The sequence below is a fragment of the Typopeltis vanoorti genome, chromosome 26 (genome assembly GCF_054136105.1).
Source record: "Typopeltis vanoorti isolate ZY-2024b chromosome 26, IOZ_Tvanoo_1.0, whole genome shotgun sequence".
Classification (NCBI taxonomy): domain Eukaryota; kingdom Metazoa; phylum Arthropoda; class Arachnida; order Uropygi; family Thelyphonidae; genus Typopeltis; species Typopeltis vanoorti.
In genome coordinates this window covers 20,777,290-20,799,469 of record NC_143574.1, presented here as the reverse complement: position 1 = coordinate 20,799,469, position 22,180 = coordinate 20,777,290, and the positions used below count along the sequence as shown (strand labels likewise).

Below are 22,180 nucleotides of genomic sequence, written 5' to 3'. Positions count from 1 at the left end.
CAAGAAGAAAGATCCCTAGCAGACGATCTGATTGCGTTCGTACAGCAGAATTCCTCGCAAATCTGCAGGAACAGGTGTTGAAGAACCCTGGCATTGGAATTCGGGCTTTGTTCGTGGAGTTGCTAACTGTAGTCAAGCCCTGGATAACAAGGGTAGCCAATGGTAGGCCGTATGTATGGCAGCAGGATTCGGCCCCTTGCCACACCTCTGGGAAAAGTCAAAAATGGTTGTCTGAAAATTTCTACGACTTCACCAGTCCAAATGTTTGGCCTCCAAACTCCCCAGACCTTAACCCCATGGATTATTTTGTATGGGGCGCAGTTGAAAAAGACACCAATCGCACTCCAAGTAATACAAAAGCCCAGTTAATGGATAAAATTAAAACAGTTTTTTGGGAGACTGTAGCATCAGCTTGTTCGAGGTTCCGAAGCAGAATTGAAGCTGTGATCGATGCTAATGGTGGTTATTTTGAGTAAATCTTGTTGATAGTATTGTAATTAACTCTGCCTGTAATGTTTTTTTGTCAATTCATTAAATTTAATAGATACAAAGAAGATTTTCTTTTTCCTTACGAAACTGTCAAATTTATCCCGAACACCCTGTATATTCAGTTATTCGAAGATGATGCCAAGTCATGCACACAAAGAGAGAGAGAGAGAGAGAATGGTCGTCTAAGTGCATTGTTTCATTTTTCAAAATAAAGACGATTAAAAACATTGTGCCATCTTGAAAGTTTATTTTTCACTTCGTTAGAGTATAATAAATTTAGTTTAATCCTTTATCCAAGTGTCAGCAAACAAAGTTTGCACCTGAAAGTATCTTCAGGACTGGGGTAAGGTGGCACAACACCAAGGCAACTCGTTGCAAAGGTGGAGCAAGCCACCAACGTTCCTGTCTCAGTATCTCCTATAATGCAAAACACATCTCCTTGCGGATATGATAAAGGATTAAACTAAATTTATTATACTCTAACCAAGTGAAAAATAAACTTTCAACATCTTTCTCTAAATCCAGAGTAATTTATTAAAAAAAGGGTGGCACACCATTTGGCAACTCCTATAGGTAGAGATGACCTTCTAATGCTTCTGCCTGGTAGCTCCACTTGGGCCTGGCTCCCACTGAAGAGACCTCAATAAAGGTCGAAACTAGTCTGGGTAGTGGCCCTTCCCTTAATGCATAACATTAAACATATCCGCAAGGAGATGTGTTTTGCATTATAGGAGATACTGAGACAGGAGTGTTGGTGGCTTGCTCCACCTTTGCAACGAGTTGCCTTGGTGTAGTACCACCTTACCCCAGTCCTGAAGATACTTTCAGGTGCAAACTTTGTTTGCTCACACTTGAATAAAGGATTAAACTAAATTTATTATATTGTGCCATCTATAAGGAGAGTAATGGCTAAGCATGTAGAACTTCTTTTGCATTTTGTGTCGCGAGTGCACGTTTGAAAGAGAAGGATGGTGAGGAGACAGGCGAAAAAATGTTAAAAATTCAGGAAAAAAGAAAAAGAGCGATTTGACAACCGTAACCGATGTTAAAAGGGACGAAAGTGAGGCGGAAAGAAACAAAATTGAGAGAACGAATGAAAGTAGAAATGGCGTGATGCAGAAATCGCAAGTAAAAAAAATCGAAAGAATGAATGATAGCGAAAAAAGAATGACTGATGGCAAAAGTTGGACGCATGTTGGAACGAAAGTACTGAACCAAAGAAAGATGAATGACAGTAAAAGTGAGAAAATGATAGTGAAAGTTGGACGCATGTTAGTCCGAAAGTACGGAAACAAAGAAAGATATGCGAGAGTGAAAGTGAGAAGAATGATAGTGAAAGTTGGACGTATGTTGGACCGAAAGTACGGAAACAAAGGATGAATGAGAGGGAAAGTGAGAAGAGGGGGTCGAGAGTTAGAAAGTTAGAAAGATTTAATGATAGAGTGAATGTGTCGCGAGGTTCGGAAGGTGAATTGGATTGGATGAAGCAAGAAATGAAATGGATGCGGAATGAAATTAAGAGAATTCAGGTCAAAACTATTAAAATAAATCATAATGGCATGAAAGAGTTAACAAAAGATGAGCGAGTGGCGTTGTATGGCGACTCCATTATTAAAAATGTGCTAGAGGATAAAATGCACAAGGTATGTTTTCCAGGCGGTAAAATGAGTAGAGTGATTGAGGCATTGAATATGAGGCGGGAACGAGTAAAAGAGTTAATTGTATTAATTGGTATGAATGATTTGAGAGAGAACAAAGAGCATGTCAAAATGAATGTCAGGAGACTGCTTGGAAAGATAAAGGAGAATAGTGTGACAGGAAGGGTGGTCAGTGTGTTGCCTAGGTATGATTGTGGTGAAATGAGGCAGAGAGCAAGGATTATGAATGATATTCTGGCTGAAATGTGTGAGGAGATGGGAGTACAGTTTGTTAATGTGTGGAATGAGTTTGAGGGACGAAGTGAGCTGTATGGGAGCGATGCACTGCATTTGAGTGGTTATGGTGTGAGTCGCTTGGAGAGACTGCTGCTGGAAAGTGGAGAAGTGAATAGAGAGAATGAATCAGATCGAGAGGGGAGTGATGTGGAAGAGCAGGAGAGTAAGACAGGAGAGATTGAAGGAGTGGAAATGAATGGGGAAGTGAGTGGTATGAGTATAGAAAATGAGAGAATGGGTGTGCAAGAGGAGCAGGGAAACGGGGAGGCTCAGGGTGGACAGGGATACACAGCGTGAGAAAGGTGGATGCTCCAAGAGGAGGTGAGAGCATGTGTAGGCAGAAAAGTAATGGGATGATCAGGGATCAAAAGGAAACAGATGGAATTGCAAAGGGTTCTAAAATGAAGAAGCAGAAGGGGAAATGGCCCCAGTCCAGCATGGAGAGATCACATCGAGTGAGTGGTATCGGTGGAACTAGCTGTAGATCCAGAAATGAGTTGTGTTTGTATACCAATGCTAGAAGTATAAGAAACAAGGCAGATGAAATGGTTGCACTAATTGCATCTGTGCACCCAGAGATTGTCGGAATAAGTGAGACATGGTTAGATGAGGATGACATCCTGACAAGAATAGAGATGGAAAGGTATGATGTGTTTCGTGAGGATAGAAGGGGTAAAAAGGGAGGGGGAGTGCTATTGATGATAGAGAAAGAGTTATGTCCATACAAGGTAGAGATGCAAGAGGGAAATGGGGCCAGTGGTTTTGAGGCAGTATGGTGTGAGATAGAGGTGAATAGAATCAAATACTTGGTGGGATGTTGTTATAGACCTGGTAATGTGGATGGTGGTGATAGTGAAATGTATAGTCAAATAAGCCAAGCAAATAAGAAAAGGGTGATCATTATGGGTGATTTTAATTATGGCAATATAGACTGGAATGAAGAGATAGCAACTGGAAGTAAAGAAAATGAGTTTCTTGAGTTTTTGAGGGATAACTACCTCAGATAGTATGTAACAGAGGGCACGCGAGGATTAAGGGTCTTGGATTTGGTCATCTCATCGGAGGATGTAATTATCAATGAGGTATCAAATCATCCACCAATTGGTGAAAGTGACCATGAGGTATTTACCTGGGTGGTTGCCAGCAGCGCAAGGACCCCTGTGAAAAAAGGGTATATGTGGAACTACAAGGGGGGTGATTATGAAGAGCTCAGGAGACAGCTTGCAGGTGTAGCATGGAATGAGGAGTTAGCTGGAAAAGAGATCAATGCAGCTTGGGGGATTTTCAAAAAATATTTAGTGGATGCAATGTCTAAATGTATACCACGGGTGAGAAGGTTAAATAAGGTAGGTGTGAGATGGATGAATAAAGAGATTAAGTATGCAATACAGAGAAAAAGGGCATTGTGGAGGCAGCATAAGAGAAGTAGAAGTAACCAATTTTATGAGGTCTACAAAGACCAGGCAAGGAGGGTGACTTGGTTGGTGAGAGTAGCTAAAGAGAGGTATGAACAGCAGTTAGCTAATGAAGCTAAAAAGAATCCTAGGGAGTTCTTTCGATATGTAGCCAGCAAAAGAAAGAATGATTATGGAAGGATGACATTGATTGGAGGAAATGGTATAAAGAGACAGCTGTTGCAGAATGTGTGGTGGAGATACTTAATGAGCAGTTCATAAAGATCTTTCAATCTTGTCAATGTGACTTCATGGAGAGATTAAGAGCAGTTGATGATGGGGAGGAGAGACTGACTGTAAGTGAGCAAGAGGTGTTTGGGGAGTTGAGTAAACTAGATGTAAATAAGGCTGTGGGACTTGATAATATATCACCGCGTATTCTGAAGGAATGTGCCAGAGAGTTGATACCTGCCTTGACATATTTTTTTAATACGAGTCTTGCACTTGGTCAAGTCCCTAAAGAGTGGAAGGAGGGCAAGATTGTGCCACTTCATAAAGGAGGTGATCGAACTCAAGCATCAAACTATAGGCCTATCTGTGTGTCAGGTGTTGTGGTTAAGTTGTTGGAGAAGCTTGTGAGAACTAGGATCCAGAGTTGGGTTGACAACAATGGTATAATCTTTGATGGACAGCATGGATTTGCTAAAGGGAGGTCGTGTTTTAGTAATCTACTTACTTATTAAAATAAAGTGACTGCTTCCTTGGACAGAGGAGAAGGATACACAGTAATATACTTGGATTTCGCAAAAGCTTTTGATAGAGTACCTCATGATAAGTTGACAGTCAAACTAGAGCAGATGGGGTTGGATATTAGATTAGTGCATTGGATTGGAGACTGGCTATCTGATAGGTATCAACAAGTTGTGTATGGGGGTGCAATATCCAGGAAAAGGAAAGTCACTAGTGGAGTGCCTCAAGGATCTGTTTTAGGGCCATTACTATTTAACTTGTATATTAATGATATTGGCGAAGATTTTGATGGAGATATTCAGTTGTTTGCAGATGATACAAAGTTGGGACGAACCATAAAGAGTAGTGAAGATGTTGTGGCCTTGCAAGAAGACTTGAATAAATTGAGTGATTGGGCAAGCAAATGGGGATGTGAGTTCAATGTTGCAAAATGTAAGGTTTTAAAATTTCGAAAACAAAGATGGGATGCAGAATTTATACTTGGTGAGAATATATTGTTGGAAGTAGAGGAAATAAGAGATCTGGGAGTGATAGTGGATAAGGATCTAAAATTTAGGGGACACATCGCCAAAATTGTGAAGACAACACAAAGACTTCTGGGAATGATGAGGAGGACACTGACGTGTAGAAGTAGGGAGATTCTTGTTCCATTGTATAAGGTTTTGATTAGGCCACACATGGACTATTGTGCCCAGATTTGGTCACCTAGTTTTTAGAAGGATGAAGAGATGTTGGAAAGGGTCCAAAGGCGACTGACTAAGGTAGTTTCTGACCTCTGGAATGTCGAGTATGAGGAAAGATTGAAAAGATGTAATTTGCAGAGTCTAGTGGAGAGAAGGAAGAGGGGAGATATGATAGAGACCTACAAGTTGGTAAGGGGTTGTTATAGGATCAATGGTGGAGAAGTTCTACAGAGAATAGTGGGAGATCAGGGGAAAACCAGAGGTCATCCCTGGAAACTGTATAAAGAGGGTGTGAGTAGGGGAGTGAGAGGCAGGTTTTTTTCGTGCAGAGTTGTGAATGATTGGAATGCCTTGCCTGAGAGTGTGGTGTCTGCAAGGAGTTTGAATGTGTTTAAGACCCGGTATGATGAGATGTGTGTGAGATAAAAGGACCTCCTAGATGAGTCTTTGACTCCATGAGGTCTTGTTTAATAATAATAATAATAATAATAATAATTTAAAAATAATGAATAATAAACAATATCATATAGTATTGTTGTGAAGTGTTTCTTCTTTGTTGTGTTTTCTTTTTCGGCTAGTGCAGTTTTCCAATTTATTTTTGGTATTCGGTCACGAGACAGTCTAGGCCTAATCTCTATATGGAGTAATACTGTACAAGAGTTAAAACAATAAGGGAGGTTATCAACGAGGTCGGTAATTCCCTAATTCTGTCTGCTGATTGATTCCATTTTCGAACACAAAGAAAATTTATATTTAACTGCACCACTCTGTGTCCATGGTTGTAAGAATATTGTAAATATTCTTACAATATTGTACTTCCTGATGATTAAGGAATCAATCATCAGGAAGTACAATGCTACAGTAATCTAAATAAGACATAACTTTCCTTAATCAAATTATCTTTACGTTATATAGCAGTCGTGGTTCTCTAATCTTTCCTTACTTTCACAATAAATAGAGTTCCCACTTAGATCCGAACTGTTAAAATGAGCGATGCAATGAAATGAACTCAAGCAAGCACAAGATTCAATTTAAATAAAAACATTTAATACACTAATACATGAATTTACATTAATCAAAGAAGATCTAAATATAACTAAAATGATCATGAAATAAAGAAGTTCTTATTAAGACAATAGTAACTTCACAGCAGAGTATACTCAGCGCGGTTCAATTCTTAACATATAGATTTCTACCCTTCTTAGAGTTATAAGCTTCTAAGCACAACTTTTAGACAAAGGTTATCTATTCAATGTACTTCAATTGTCGACTCTGCTTAGCCGTTCAGGATATACAAAGTACATATTGCTAAATACACACCAAGGAATTCTAAAGTCCTGTTAATCTATCACAGTAAATCTAAGTAAGTCAGTTTCTAACTTATATCACGTTCTCTTGGAACAAGCTTCAAGATATCACACGTTCAAACTTGAACTGTCATTAAGGCAATAGACTTCTCCTTTATTGTAATTACATTCACAAAAGACATAGAAAGGATTTCCTTACCGGGACGGTTGATATAATTTGCCTATTATCACGTGTTCTGGAAAACACTTCCTTGATTCTCAATAGCTTTCTCTCTTAGGTCACTTTAGTTCGATAGGAACCAGATTCACCCTAACGCTCTTGTTGGTTCAGGAATTCATGCTTGCTTCACTCTAAAATTGTCTATTGTTCAGGCTTCCTTGTCAATCCCTGTCATGCCTCTCGTCTTTCACAATTACAAGATGAGGGAATTAGAATCAGGATACAAACAAGAGCCCGTGAAAGAGTAAGAGAAAAACATAGAGCTCCCTTGTCTTTTTCAACCCCGGTATTTCCTTCGCGCCTCTTTTCTCCTTTATTCAACAGCGCATATCTCCTCCTTCCTTCTTTGTGCCAAAATCCACCTCGTGGATCTTCGTTAGCTCGGCATAGTAACTAGCGCCAAAATGTACTCTGGCAGATAACTTTTGTAATTTCATACAGCACTTAATTTCTATTATACTGGCTATGTCCTTGGCAATGGTTTACATAAACAGACTAAGTTCCGAGTTTCTGTGCACAGTTCACATAGGATATATATACTCTACAAAGAATTAGTACAGGATAAATAACTAACAAATATTAGCGCATACAATTATTTTATAATTATGGAATATACGTCAGTAAATGAATAAGCAGAAGTGGGATGAGTCAAGAGTGGAAGAGGACAGAAAGGAATACAGAGAGAAAAAGCGAGAAGCCAAGAGAGTTGTTGCACAGGCGAAGGCCATGGTATATCAAGACCTTTATGATCAATCAGAAACAAAGGAAGGACAGAGAAAGATTTATCAATTGGCAAAATGTAGAAATAAGGCATCAAAGAACAGCGTACATGTGAGGCAGATCAAAGACTCTGGAGGAAGGGTATTAAGGAGGGATGTGGATATAAGAAACAGATGGAGAATATACTTTGAATGGCTTTTGAATGAAGAAAATGCAAGGATCTTAGGGGATGGTACAGAACATTAGTTGAGTGGAAGTGAAGGAAGCCATAAAGAGCATGAAGAATGGAAAATCAGTGGGCCCTGACAGGATCCCAGTGGAGGCATGGAAGGCACTGGGGAAAGAAGGAATTGACCTGCTGTGTGATCTGTTAATAAAAGTTTGTCAACAGGAAAATATACCTGAGGAATGGAGGGAAAGTACTCTTGTCCCCATCTACAAGAGTAAAGGGGATGCACAAGACTGTAAGAATTACAGAGGAATAAAGTTAATGTCCCACACAATGAAAATCCTAGAGAGGGTTCTTGATGGAAGAATGAGGAAGGAGGTGGAGATTGCAAAAGAGCAATTTGGCTTCATGCCTGGTCCATCAATGACAGATGCTATCTTTGGGGTATGACAGATAAAGGAAAAGTTTCGAGAGAAGCAACGGGAGCTACATCTGGTATTTATTGATCTGGAGAAAGCATATGATAGAGTGCCAAGGCAAGAAGTCTGGAGGTGTCTGAGGGAGAAGAAGGTACCGGAGAAATATATCAGGTTGGTGCAGGAGATGTACAGAAATGTGAAGACAAGAGTTCAAACTTGCCTGGGAGAGACAGAAAGTTTTCCAGTGACAGTTGGCTTACATCAAGGGTCAGCATTAAGTCCATTCCTGTTTAATATTGTGATGGAGGTGGTGAAGGAGGAAGTGAGAGAAGGCCTTGGACTATGTTGTATGCAGATGACATCGTGCTGTGTGCATAATCAAGAGAAGAAGTGGCAGCCAAACTGGACAGTTGGAGGAAAGTACTCGAAGAGAGAGGTATGAGACTGAGCAGAAGTAAGACTGATTATATGTGTTGCAAAGTGGATGGCAGCCAGGAGACAGATCTGGAGCTGGAAGAAAATGTCATCAGGAAGGTCAGTGACTTTAGATACTTAGGTTCAACAATGAAAGAGGATGGTGAGGCTGAGAGGGAAGTGGGATGCAGGATACAAGCAGGATGGAGGAACTAGAGAGAGATGGCTGGAGTGCTATGTGATAAGAGGGTGCCGATCAAATTAATAGGCAAAATCTGAGGACAGTAGTGAGACCAGTTATGACGTATGCTTTGGAAACTGTGGCCCTGAGGAAAAATAACATCAGCAGGATAGAGGTAGCGGAGATGAGAATGCTTAGGTGGATGTGCAGTGTAACCAGAAAGGATCATCTGAGAAATGACCATATAAGGGGAACGGTGAAAGTTACAAACTTGGGAGCAAAGATACAGGAGGCAAGGTTGAGCTGGTTTGGTCATGTGATGAGGAGGGAGGAAGAGTATGTGGGAAGAAAGGTCATGCAGATGGATGTGCAGGGGAAGAGGAAGCGCAGACGGCCAAAGAAGAGATGGAGGGAGAGGTGGAGGAGGACTTGAGGATGAAGAACTTGGATGTGGCTACAGCCCAAGACAGGAAGTTGTGGAGGAAACTCACCATAAACAGCAACCCTACTTAAGTGGGAAAAGCTACAGAAGAAGAAGAAGAAGTGAATAATTTACTATTTGTCTGATGAGCAAATTTGGCTCAAGGAATGGCAGACTATGTTAAATCCTGAATGAAACGCTATTATATCATAATTCTCTTCATTCAGAATTTAACAGTATATCAATACTATGATATTCTTTGACTTGAGCAGAAAATAATGGCATATGCAGGATGATGCACAAGGGGTCTAAATCCTCTCCCATCCAATGGTATTTTGATCTTTGTGTGGGTGCTGTGCCAAATATTGGCTAAACATTTGGAACAGTTCTTTGTGGTATCAACAACACCAAGACCATGAGGGGAAAATATAATTATTTGTTGAAGGTACTAATATTTTGTTGTTTTTCTATCCATCATCATTGGAGCACAAATTACAAACAAGATAGTTGTAGAAACAATTCACACTGCAACTAAAGAAAACTAATGTGCTAACAAGGTGATCTCTAGGGGGGGGACAGATAATCATAAAATTAATATCAAAAAGTCAAGCTATATTGGATCTCAGAATGACTGCCTCCCAGATCTTTGACAAATTAATGTAGCCATACTTTGTTAAAGATACCAAACAATTTTATAAGCTAGGTTTTAATCCTTTTTCCCAAGTAAGCAAACAGACAAGTAAGTCAAGTTTGCACCTGAACATAGTTCAAGTCTGAGGCAACTCATGGTAAAGGTGGAGTAAGATCCGATCACTTTCCTTTGTATTTTCTCCTAATGCAAAGCACATCCCCTTACGGAAATGTATGATGCTATGCATTAAAGGCAAGGGGCCACTACCCAGACCGGTTTCGACCTTTACTGAGGTCTCGTCAGTGGGAGCCAGATCCAAAAATTGCCAAGGTTGAAGTAATGCAGAGCTTATAAATTTTACCTAAACAAGTTGCAACAAGGTGCTTTGACCTTATTAAAGGTGGAGTAAGATGTAGAAAGTTTTTTTACCTTGGGTATATACTGTGTTAAAAGATACCAAGCAATTTTATAAGCTAAGTTTTAATCCTTTTTCCCAAGTGAGCAAACAGACAAGTAAGTCAAGTTGCCTCAGACTTGCCTCTATTTGCTTACTTGGGAAAAAGGATTAAAACCTAGCTTATAAAATTGCTTGGTATCTTTAGCGTAGTATATACCCAAGGAAAAAACTTTCTGTAGCCATACTTGTTGAGAATGGGGAAGTGCTTCATAGTTGATGCTAAAAATAGTCTCTCAGACCTATAGCAAACATGTCTTCTTCCTGTGCAAAAAAATATCCCAAGCTAAGAAGATGCACACATAGTTTGTGAGAATGAGCAGAGTGATTGAATATGAGGAGTAAGTGAGCAAAAAAGTTGATAGTGGTAGTCAGTGCTGTAACTAGGCAGGTGCACAGACACAGGGACTCAAGACAAAGGGGGCCTGAGAATGGGGTATCAAAAAAATAATCAGTATTATAGTTTCATTTTGAAATTTAAAATTTTGCCACCATGGGGGCCGATTCCATAATATTTTTGGTTAAAGCTAAAAATTAACCGATCTATTTCTGTTGTATTTTTTTTTAAAGGGGGGGGGGAGAATAAAATCTTGCACAGGGCCCATGAAAAGCTAGTTACCAGCACTGGTGGTAGTAGAAATGAACAATTTGGCTGGGAACAAGAAGAATATGAGAATGGATATCACTAGGTTCTTGAGGAGAGTAAAAGATAACGGTATGGTAGGAAAAGTAGTTAGTGTTGTGTCGAAAAATGTGATGAGTCATTTCCTTTTTCCGACCCAACATAGAGTTAGCTCAGAAGGAGTGGATAAGGACATACTTGTGCCTCCAAACAGAAAATGTGCTCATTAATGACCCAAGAACATGAGTATATCCAGATTAGTAAATTCTAAGCAATGTTAAAGTATCCCATAAACTAAATAGAGAAGGTTTGTTAAATCTATTAAGGTAGAAAATCATGTATAAATTCTAAAAAGATGTGTACAAGCTAATAATAGTTTTAGGCCATGTTGAAGATAGTTCGTGGCCACAGTATCCAATCGGCAGCCACCGTACGTATGACGACAACACCACCAAGTGAGGGTGCTGTTTTGGAGTATAAGGTTTCGGCGGGGATTTGAATCGCTCTCTTTCTCTTCTCATTTCGTCAGTACCTGATTTCCTGTGCGGAAGGCTGTATAGCTGTGAAAAGCTTGCCTCCATGCGTAGCATGAATCTCCCCTTGCTATGTGTGCTACGTGGATCAAAGCTGCAGCTATAGTGCATCCAGATTCCTAAGAAGAAAGGGCCACTGATGAGTTAACATCAGTGTATAAATCAGTGTAAAAGTGTTTCGTTTTGTGTGGAACAAAAGAATGGTGAAGCCGCCATTAAAGAAAGTACAGTAAAGAGATCTGAATATCCAGACAAAGCAAGAACGGTAAGCAGAAATCTTTTCATATTAATATCGAAGTAACCGTGCAGTAAGGAGAACTGATGTTTAAGAACACAGCCCATTTCCGTGAAGTGTTACAAGAACTGTCTGCAGTTTGGACATTTTGTCTATATCTAAGGAAAAGGCATTTTAGGCTTGAGCCAAGTAGGAGGCGGAGGCTACGAACTGTTTGTGTCTAAAGAATAATAATGTTATACTGTTAAAACCTAATTGAATGTCAACTAAAATTTTGGGGGAGGATTAAGTCTAAAATATAACAAGGAGCATTGCCTCAAGAAATCTATGTTAGAGTTACTGAATTGACTTGTATATACAGGGTGTTCGGGATAAATTTGACAGTTTCGTAAGGAAAAAGAAAATCTTCTTTGTATCTATTAAATTTAATGAATTGACAAAAAAACATTACAGGCAGAGTTAATTACAATACTATCAACAAGATTTACTCAAAATAACCACCATTAGCATCGATCACAGCTTCAATTCTGCTTCGGAACCTCGAACAAGCTGATGCTACAGTCTCCCAAAAAACTGTTTTAATTTTATCCATTAACTGGGCTTTTGTATTACTGGAAGTGCGATTGGTGTCTTTTTCAACTGCGCCCCATACAAAATAATCCATGGGGTTAAGGTCTGGGGAGTTTGGAGGCCAAACATTTGGACTGGTGAAGTCGTAGAAATATTCAGACAACCATTTTTGACTTTTTCCAGAGGTGTGGCAAGGGGCCGAATCCTGCTGCCATACATACGGCCTACCATTGGCTACCCTTGTTATCCAGGGCTTGACTACAGTTAGCAACTCCACGAACAAAGCCCGAATTCCAATGCCAGGGTTCTTCAACACCTGTTCCTGCAGATTTGCGAGGAATTCTGCTGTACGAACGCAATCAGATCGTCTGCTAGGGATCTTTCTTCTTGCTACATCCTTGTAGTCACCATTGCAAGTCTCTAGTTCATGCCTGATTGTTTTTACTGTATTCAGGGAGCATTGGGCAGCAGTCGTAATATCCTTATTTTGATGGCGGGCACGAATCATCATGATACAAGTTATTCTCTTCCATGATTCAGGTGGGTTCCAGCTATCCATCCTTTCTGACATCTTGTATATGAATGAAGAAGGGTCCAAACTTTTAAATGAAGAGAAGTGTGTGTTAATACATGTAACTTACGGAAAAATATAATTAATTATAAATATGTCAAATTTATCCCGAACACCCTGTATATGTAATTAGCATGTGTGATAGTAGATCGGTTATTTAGTATATGTTGTCAGAGTCTGAGGATAGTTATATATATATATATAAGTGAAGGAATTTGTGTCAGTATAGAGGATTATAGTGTAGAAATTTTGAATGTGTTAAATTAAGAAAAGGGAGGGAACCCAGACTCTTAATTTAAGGATTAACTAACTTGTATCATTATATTTTGTGCTAAAATAAACGTATTTCTTTATGTGTAATCAAATGAGTTTGTCATGCTTTTTGTGGATTGAATTACCGCTTGGAAAATTACGAACCATGCATAAAAGGGGAATCCACTAATAGCATAAGAAACGGGACCACAACTGCATACTTCGTGATCCCTGCATTTTCTTTCTAAGTAATCTTGGTTAGTGTATCAGAATTTAGTTGCCGGCTGGCGCAGTCATTAAATAATATAAATTTGTCGGCAAACGAATTAACTGATAATAAGTAAAGTACTAAAATTTAATGATAACAAAAGATAAAGTTTAAGATAGGACAAATAAGAGATAAGACGCCAATAAGACCAAAGACACAAAGATATAACATTAGTATGTTGCCCAGGTATGACAGTGATAAATTCATAAATGATATACTACTGTTCGACCACAGATACGAGAACCTCAGTTGGCTCGGTGCCAAGAAGAGTCGATTCATGTTGAAGGGGAGAAAGAAATAAGGCGATATATAAATTGGTCACCAACACGTGAAATCACGTGCTTTATATGTAAAATTTTCGAACTGTTATACAAGCAAAATAGTTACCACTTCATATACTACAATATTCATAAAAGAGAAGTTAATTTTCCGATGTGTAATAATAATCAACTCATCTCACAATACAGATTGATTACCCTATTATCATAATGGATTCTCCTTCTTCTGACATGCGCAGAAGTGTCGAAGGATCTTACATCTGTGGGCGTAGTGGAGGAGTTATGTCCTTTCTCACGACATAGCAGAGCTATGTCGTGAGAAAGGACATAACTGGAACAGAGATGGATTGCATTTAAATGAGATTTAGTGTGAGTCAGTTGAAGAGACTGTGCTGGAAGGAAGTGAAATGACTGCAGTCAGTAGCAGTGGAGCACTCAGGATTTAATCTTGGAGTGGGGGGGGGTACAAGTTGAGTAAACTATTTGAGAATACCCACTACACATTGAATATGACCTATGACTGATTATCTGTAGTGATCTGCAATACATGATACCTGATCTCCTCTGGTCTGGCTCGGGCAAATGCTCTCAGACTGCCCGAGCACTACTTCGTTCGCCTTGCGTTCACAGCGGCCATGATTCATAAGTAGTATAGAAATAGAAGACACAACACAATGTAAATAAAAAAATGAATTTTAATTAGGAAAAGATTTTTGGAAAATTTTCGAGTATATTTTTTCTTTTCTTTTGGAGGGGGCCAGGGCCCCTTGGTCTCCTCCCTGGGTGCACCACTGGTCAGTAGAAGATCTGAGAATGTACAAAATAATCTGGAAGAGTAGAGAAGTAAGACAGATGATTTGTGAGTGGAGAAGTGAACAGTGTAATTGAAGAGGATGAGAGGGCAAGGACACAAAACAGACAGGAAAATTGGGGAATGATGACAGGGAAATACAGTTCAGGAGTTAAAACTGAGCAAAACAGCACAAAGATTACTTGGATGTTGTAAAAGATATTCATGAGTAGAGATAAGGAAATTACTGTTCTTCTCTACCACTCACTCATCATGGTGATGAAAAAGTGGTGGAGAAGATTCAGAGGCAGATGACTAAGATGGCAAAACAGTCCATGATGCTCACTTTGAAGGCAGATCAAAGGGGTTCTTTATTATATTATAGAAAGGTTGCAAAATTAGTTGATAGGTAGAAACATTTAAATTACTAGGAAGATTTTATAGAATATATTGTACATAAAATTTTCAATAAACACGAGGATCGAAGAGAACAAGAGAGACAATTTGAGGGATATAGCTGGAAATGGAGTAAGTGTGCAATTAGCAAGGCTATGACGACTAGAGGAGACTGAGAAAGCTGATGAACTAGTGAAATGGGTAGTTGTGAAAGACCCATTATTATTTGAAATAGTGCAAGTTCTGCTGTTGATTTATTTGGGTTGCAGGTTGAAAATCAAGTTCTGGGGAGGGGAATCCCTACTTTGCTACACTAAAAATCAACTCATTCAGAAACTGAATGAAAATAGGGCTTGAAAAATGTTCCTCTAGTTAATGTTTGGAACTGAGTCTATAACGATCTTTCATCTGACAGCCTAGCGCTATGGAACCAGAAGGCTGCACTGTACCTAATTATGAATTTTATGATATTTTCAGAATCATTTGATGTTGCTTAGTCCAAATCACTAAAAACGATCCCTTTTAAACTAAATTAAGGAAACACTACAGATTTTAGTCAAAATTCTAAGCAATAATAATAATTATTATTATTATTAGAAATTTGTCAGCAAAATTTGCAAACCACGAGAAATCAACATCTTTTCTATTAACATACAGATGTCTGCTAGAGGTTGGATCGTTTGATATTGTACCTGATGTGATATTAATTACCAAGTTCAAAATAATGTACTTGAAACAATGCAACACAGTCTTGAAAAAATGCACTCGGCAAATAACCATCTTGGAGTTCTTAAAACGACTGCTTTACGGGTGCTAATTAAAGTGCATTCATATCCATCTTTAATTTTGATCAGAGGGTGAAGAGATATGCAAACCAAGTAACCTAATGTCATTGTTTCATCTGTGCATAAAGTGTACAAGCACACTTTATTCACAGATGAAACAACATTTTCCCATGGAGTGATAATACTCCTAATTAGAATTTATAAGTTGGTAAATCCTCAGAAGGTGGTTGTGCCATTGTACACCCTCTGTTTCCAAAAAGAAACCGAACTTTTAGAAAATAGGAGAAACTAGTGGCGCCACCTGTTGTATCTTTTTGTTGTCGAAAGCGGCAACCTTCATTAGTGTTGTGTCAACTGTTTATGACGTTTTTTTTTTCTTTAGAAGCCGAGTTATGGTGCCAAGAGTGACAGTGTGTTTAGACGACCAGTCGGAAAATGAGTTTCAAACTGAGCTGCTGCGATTGACTTTTGTGTCAACCTTGGTAAAAGTTTTACCGAAACGCATCAGATGCTTCAAAACGCATACTGTGATGAATGCTTATCTCGTACTCGAGTTTACGAGTGGTTTAAGCGATTTCAAAGTGGTCGTGAGAAACTTGAGGACGACGAAAAGCTGGGCCGTCCAAAAATTGGACTGAGCGAAGTTAACATCCAAAAAGTGCGTGATTTCATCAAAGAAAACCCGAAATCGTCCGTAAGATTGGTTGAAGATGAATTGGGGATTCCTAAATCAACTGTGCACAACATTTTGACCGAGAGCTCCGGCCTTTCTGAATTGAATTCGCGATTTGTCCCCCACAAGTTGACCGACGACCACAAAATGTATCGAATTGAACACTGCAAGGACCTTATTAAAACCGCTCGTAAGGACTCAAACTTCCTTGAAACGATCGTTACTGGTGATGAAACGTGATGTTTTGAGTGTGAGCCCGAAACAAAGCGCCAGAGTGCTGAGTGGAGACCACAAGAAGAGGGCCATCCGAAAAAGTCGCTTGGAGAAGTCAGAAGTGAAGAAAATGCTGATTTGTTTCTGCGATTCTAAGGGCCGGAACGAATCCATAAAGAATTCGTTCCGCCTGGCCAAACGGTCAATGGTGAGTTTTATCTCGAAGTTTTGAAACGACTGATAGCGAGAATTCGTCGCGTACGACATGAATATCGTGACGACAGACCGTTCGTCAAAACACACTGTCACTCTTGGCACTATAACTCGGCTTCTAATGAAACAAATGTCATAAACAGTTGACACAACACCAATGCAGGTTGCCGCTTTCTACAACAAAAAAATACAGCAGGTGGCGCCACTAGTTTCTTCTATTTTCGAAAACTTCGGTTTCTTTTTAGACAGAAGGTGTATAAAGCACTGGTCAGACCACACTTGCTCAGTTATACAAACCTCGAAAGGAACAGCTCACACTGATGGGGAAAAAGCAGACGCTCTGGCCGACAGCTTGGAAAGTCAATGCAACCCTTCATATGAAAATTTGAACATCAATCTCATCTACAAGATTCACCGCCGAGTTAGGCAGGCCATAACACAACAAAAAGATGACCTAGAACCTCTCACACCTACTTCCCCAACAGAAGTTATAAACATTATAACCAACCTGAACAACAATAAAGCTCCAGGCTCAGATGGAATTACAAACAGAATAATTAAACTACTCCCCAGAAAACCATTGTACATCTAGTCAACATAATTAATGCCATCCTCAGATTCCAATATTTCCCTTTACCATGGAAAATAGCAGATGTTACACCCATCAAAAAGATGGGAAAAAACGCTCAACTCCCTGAAAACTACAGACCTATCAGTCTTCTGTCTAACCTTGGAAAGATCGCAGAAAAAGTAGTCTTTCAAGGCTTCAATCACAAACGGACTAACTACGTATAATCCCAAATGAGCAATTTGGATTCAGAAAAAACAACTCCACGCTCAGCAGATCCACAGGCTGATCGAATTTATCTCTGAAGATTTCAACCGGAACCTTCATACAGCTGCAGTCTTTTTAGATGCTGCAAAGGCTTTTGATAAGGTGTGGCATCAAGGTCTTCTCTACAAGGTTATCACATTCAATATGCCTACTAATCTAGTTAAACTAATTCATTCTTACCTCAGAGACAGATACATGCAAGTCAAAATAAATGAAATTGTGTCAACCAGACGCAAGGTCCTGGCGGGACTGCCGCAGGGCTCACTCTTGCCCCCCCTGCTGTTTTCTATTTATATTGCTGATATCCCTCAAAACCCAAGCTCAACAATCACTGCATTATATGCTGATAACACTGCATTATTAGCAAGATCTCTCAGCCCCAAACTAGCTATTAAGAGACTCCAAAGTAGCATTCACACGCTGGAAAGATGGTTTATGGACTGGAGAATTCAAACCAATCCACAGAAGAGCTCAGCCATACTGTTTACTAGAAAAAAGTCTCAAATCAAGGAAGATATACATTTACTAGGTGTTAAGGTCCCATGGCAAAACACAGTCAAATATCTTGGAGTAATTCTGGATAAAAAACTACAATTCACCAACCATATAGAACACATAAGTTTGAAGACATCCAAAGCAATAGCGCAGCTCTACCCCATGATCAACAGAAAAAGTAAACTCGATACTCAGAACAAACTGCTCATATACAAGATGGTAATACGCCCAGTCATAACTTATGCATCTCCTGCGTGGAGTCATACTTCGAAGACAAATATTCAGAAGCTGCAGAGAATACAAAACAAATGTCTGAGAATGAGTTTAGATGCTCCGTGGTTTATCAGAAACTCCCAAATTCACAGAGACGTCGGCATTCCCTATATCACATCTCTCCTTCATGATCTAGCTGAAAAGTTCTTCAATAAGACAATTAATCATCCGAACCCACTGATCAAGAAAGCTTCAGACTATAATGAAGTATTTCTGCAAATACAAGAGACCCAAGTCAATTCTATGCTCAGCTGAACAGAGTTAACCTCACTGCCCTTTCAGGGCGAGCTTAAAGCTCAATAATTCTCCACCCAAAGAACTTTCTTTTTCAGATGGAGGGGAATATGAAAAGTATTTATGCTTCACCCATCAAGTCAGTACCGTTATGCGTTATGTGACTTGCTCAGTTATAGTCACCTGACTTTCAATGTGATGTGGAAACATTGAACAGAGTCCAGAGAAGACTCACTAACGCAATATCAGAACTCTGGAATGCTGGCTATGGAGCAAGGTTGAAGAAATGTGGATTGTAGAGTTTGGTAGACAGGAAAAAAAGAAGTGATATGATCGAGACGTTCAAATTAGTGAGGGATTTTTTATCAAAATTAATCCAGAGGGGATTATAAAAAAAGAGTAGAAGACAAGAGGACAAGAACCAGAGGCCATCTCTGGACGTTGTGTAAGATTGTGATGAAAAGGGGTGCAAGGAATAAATATTTTACATGAGCTTCCGTTGCACAATTGGAAGAATGACGGTACGTTGCGCCTTCAACTGGAAAAGGCCTAAGCTCGAGTCTTGTCAATATCAGAGTGTTAAGGATTTTTAAGATTCAATATGATAGATTTGTTGACAGTTGAATGAACCACAATGAGTCCTTAAATTTCTTCCGAGAATTTAAAAACTAGATAATTAAAATTTTTGAGTCATAAATTAATATTTACGTAACTGCAAAAATGTTACATCCAGATTAATACCACTCAGTCATATTTCCGCCAGTTAATTAATCGGCGTCTGCTGCATTTATGCATATGGTACAATGTTGATAATGTCAGAAACTTTTGCAATTTTATTATAATTCGTTTGACGATTATCATTACCACTGTAAATGTCAAACTGAGCGAAAGGTTCTTTTATTAATTTATTCATTTTATTAATATATTATTCGATAAATAGAACAACGTTTATCGAAATCTGTCATTTCAATTATTTTTTAAAAAAATATTTTCTTCATTTTTGGCGTGTTTAATTTTTAACTACCGCCTGCTATTTGTGCAACTATAACAAAAACACTCCCCTATTCAAATATTTTGTCACTCGATAATACCTCACGTTCTAGGTCAAAGTTCCTTAGCTGTTATAGGTGGCTTCACGACGTTACATCACATCAGGTAGAACCTTTCAAATGAGTAAAGGGTCAGCAAGTTGAGGGTTACCAAAATAAAAGATGATTTACGTGCTTTGACGTTGGAGGCAAGGTCATAGATCTTTCTGGGAGAAGAGCCGAGCACGTGTAGGGTGATGATATTGAAGGGATGACATGTGGCGTGTATTTAAAAAAAAAAAAAAAGAAAAGAAAAAAAATGATGCGAAGGCATATGAGTCATTCAGTGGTTGAAACCTTAAAAATTTTGATGGAAAAAGTGGGTGTTACATGAGAAGATCAGTTACAGTAACATGATGGTGCATGCAGGATGTACGTAGGCACAGTCATTAATCTGAAAACTCTTCATTTTCATATCCGTACACATTTTTGCCTACAAGATAAGCAACTCCATTTTTTAATAAGTTAGATGAACTTCAAATTTTATCTCTATTGAAAAGTTCATAAAATAATCAGTAACTTTATGGTTCCGCATTGGTATTATAAAGAATTACTGTTAAAAAGGTATCGAAGGTCCGCTGCATCTTACTTCCATTCCAATATAAACCTCTTCTCTATAGTACTTGCACCAGTGGCAGCTCAGGGCTTGAAATCGTGGGGGCGCTGCAACTTTCGAAATATATCTACACACTGTAAGTACAGTGTATACGTGTTTGGATAAAATATCAAAATTATGGTAAAAATTAAAAAAAAAATTAAACATGAAACAATATTGTTTATTGTCAATAAAATTATACAGTTTGGTATAATTCAAAATTATTTAAAAATAAAACCCATTCCTTTAATTGTAATTAAAAGAATGGATTTACAATTTTTGGACATTGCAATTAAAGGATTTAATTGTAATGTACAAATATTTAAAAAGACGGAGTAAACAAGATATGCACTACGAACACTCTACTACTGACGCAAACTGCATATAAACAACAGTGGAACTACGCGACGGACAGTGCGGCATTATACTAATAGCTCGCATCTCACTATGACGTGCATATGCTTGCGCGCGTAGCAATATGACACTGTGGTAAACACAGTGCTGCTAGCGCCCTCCTAAGTGCTACAAGATGGATTTTTATTATTTTTTATACAAAATAAAAGAATTGTATAGGATTGTTGATGATAAATTAAATATTACAAGCAAATATAAATAAATTAATAAATATATTTATGTAACGAGAAAACTGGGGGTGCTGCAGTTCCGTAGTGTCTACGCACGAGCCACCCCTGGATGCACTGATGTCCAACTTTCTTTTCAGACATGTGGGTCCGATTTCAAGTGAGCAGAAATCGAGATGTCGTTATCAAGACAAAACAAGTAAGAAAATGATGTCGCAGTAATGATAAAAAGTACAACTGATATTTAGGTATGAGAAATTTTATAGTTTGGATGCCCTTTCAAAGATAAATTTGATTTTTTGTTTTAAAACTGTTATGAACTCTATTGGCAGTGAAATTACTTGACGTGTTGTGTTCAACTAGATCTAATATGCTATGTTTTTGACATTTCTACGCTTGTGGGAAGGTAGATGAATAGAATGAGTGCTGAAAGTCTTTAAACGGCAAAAATTTTGATCAGAAGAATGGAAGTTATAGTCTAACCATTAAGGAAACAAAAACTGCGAATGTTATCTTACTGGGCATGAATGTCATCTTTTCCAAGGACACCAGACTAAGAATGACAGTTGAGAGGATAAAGGAAACCTGTGGCAAAGTATGATCAAAATTAATATTTTGTAATTGTAATTGTAAGGGATAGATCAAGAGTGGTTAAGGTAAGGATTTTCTGGTTTATATTTGACAAATCAAGTATTGGTTTCGTGGGAGGTTTCCTCCTATACAGAATTACTGCTATTGCTCAGCTTGTTTTTTATGGTGCTGGAGTAAAGAGGAATGCAGTGTATAACAGTGATAAAATGTTGGATATGGCGCCCATGCAAAAAAACACGCCAGTTTCCTTGCTTTTGGCTGCTAAACATGTACTGTCTTTGCCCACGTTCAATATCTGCCTGGTGCTCTATTCTTCAGATTGGCACATGTAGAAAATGGCTGAATGTTCTGATTTAATTAACAGGCTAGTGTAATCATTGAAAACTGCAATTTTAATTATAGCAACTACTTTAAACAGAATGCCCACGAGCGCGAGTATCATTGTTCCCCGAAAAGGTGTACTTGTATAGGGCTTCTTAATAATAGATGTGGCAGATATCGGCTTTTGGCGAAGAGATGATTTCAGCTAAATAAATGTTCTTTCGGTAGGAAGAACATATCCCACTGGCATCTGTACTGTAGATGGTTAATGTGAATTTTGCTTATGGTCACTTGGAACATAGTTTGCCTAATTTTACTACCAAAGAGACATGATTTAAACGAACAAATTTGGAGATGAATGACAATAAAACAAGTAAAGATCCCAGATAACAAAATTTCATTAAAATGTGTCTGTCTAAAGTTCTGTCCGTGACATGCGTATGAAAGGGACAAAACGCATTGCGACACGCACCTAAACACACTTAAATTTTAGAATAAATAAATAAATACTGTTTAAGTAGGTTAGTTCGATAACACTGTGGTAAAGGCTATTCCGGACTATAGATATTTCCAGACCACTAT

General features: G+C 38.6%; 1 protein-coding gene across 2 annotated transcripts in view; it reads right to left on the bottom strand.

Annotated features, from left to right (window-relative positions):
- Window positions 1–22,180, bottom strand: part of LOC150092389 (lactadherin-like) — a 175,770-nt gene that overhangs the window by 126,973 nt on the left and 26,617 nt on the right. The window lies entirely within an intron of this gene.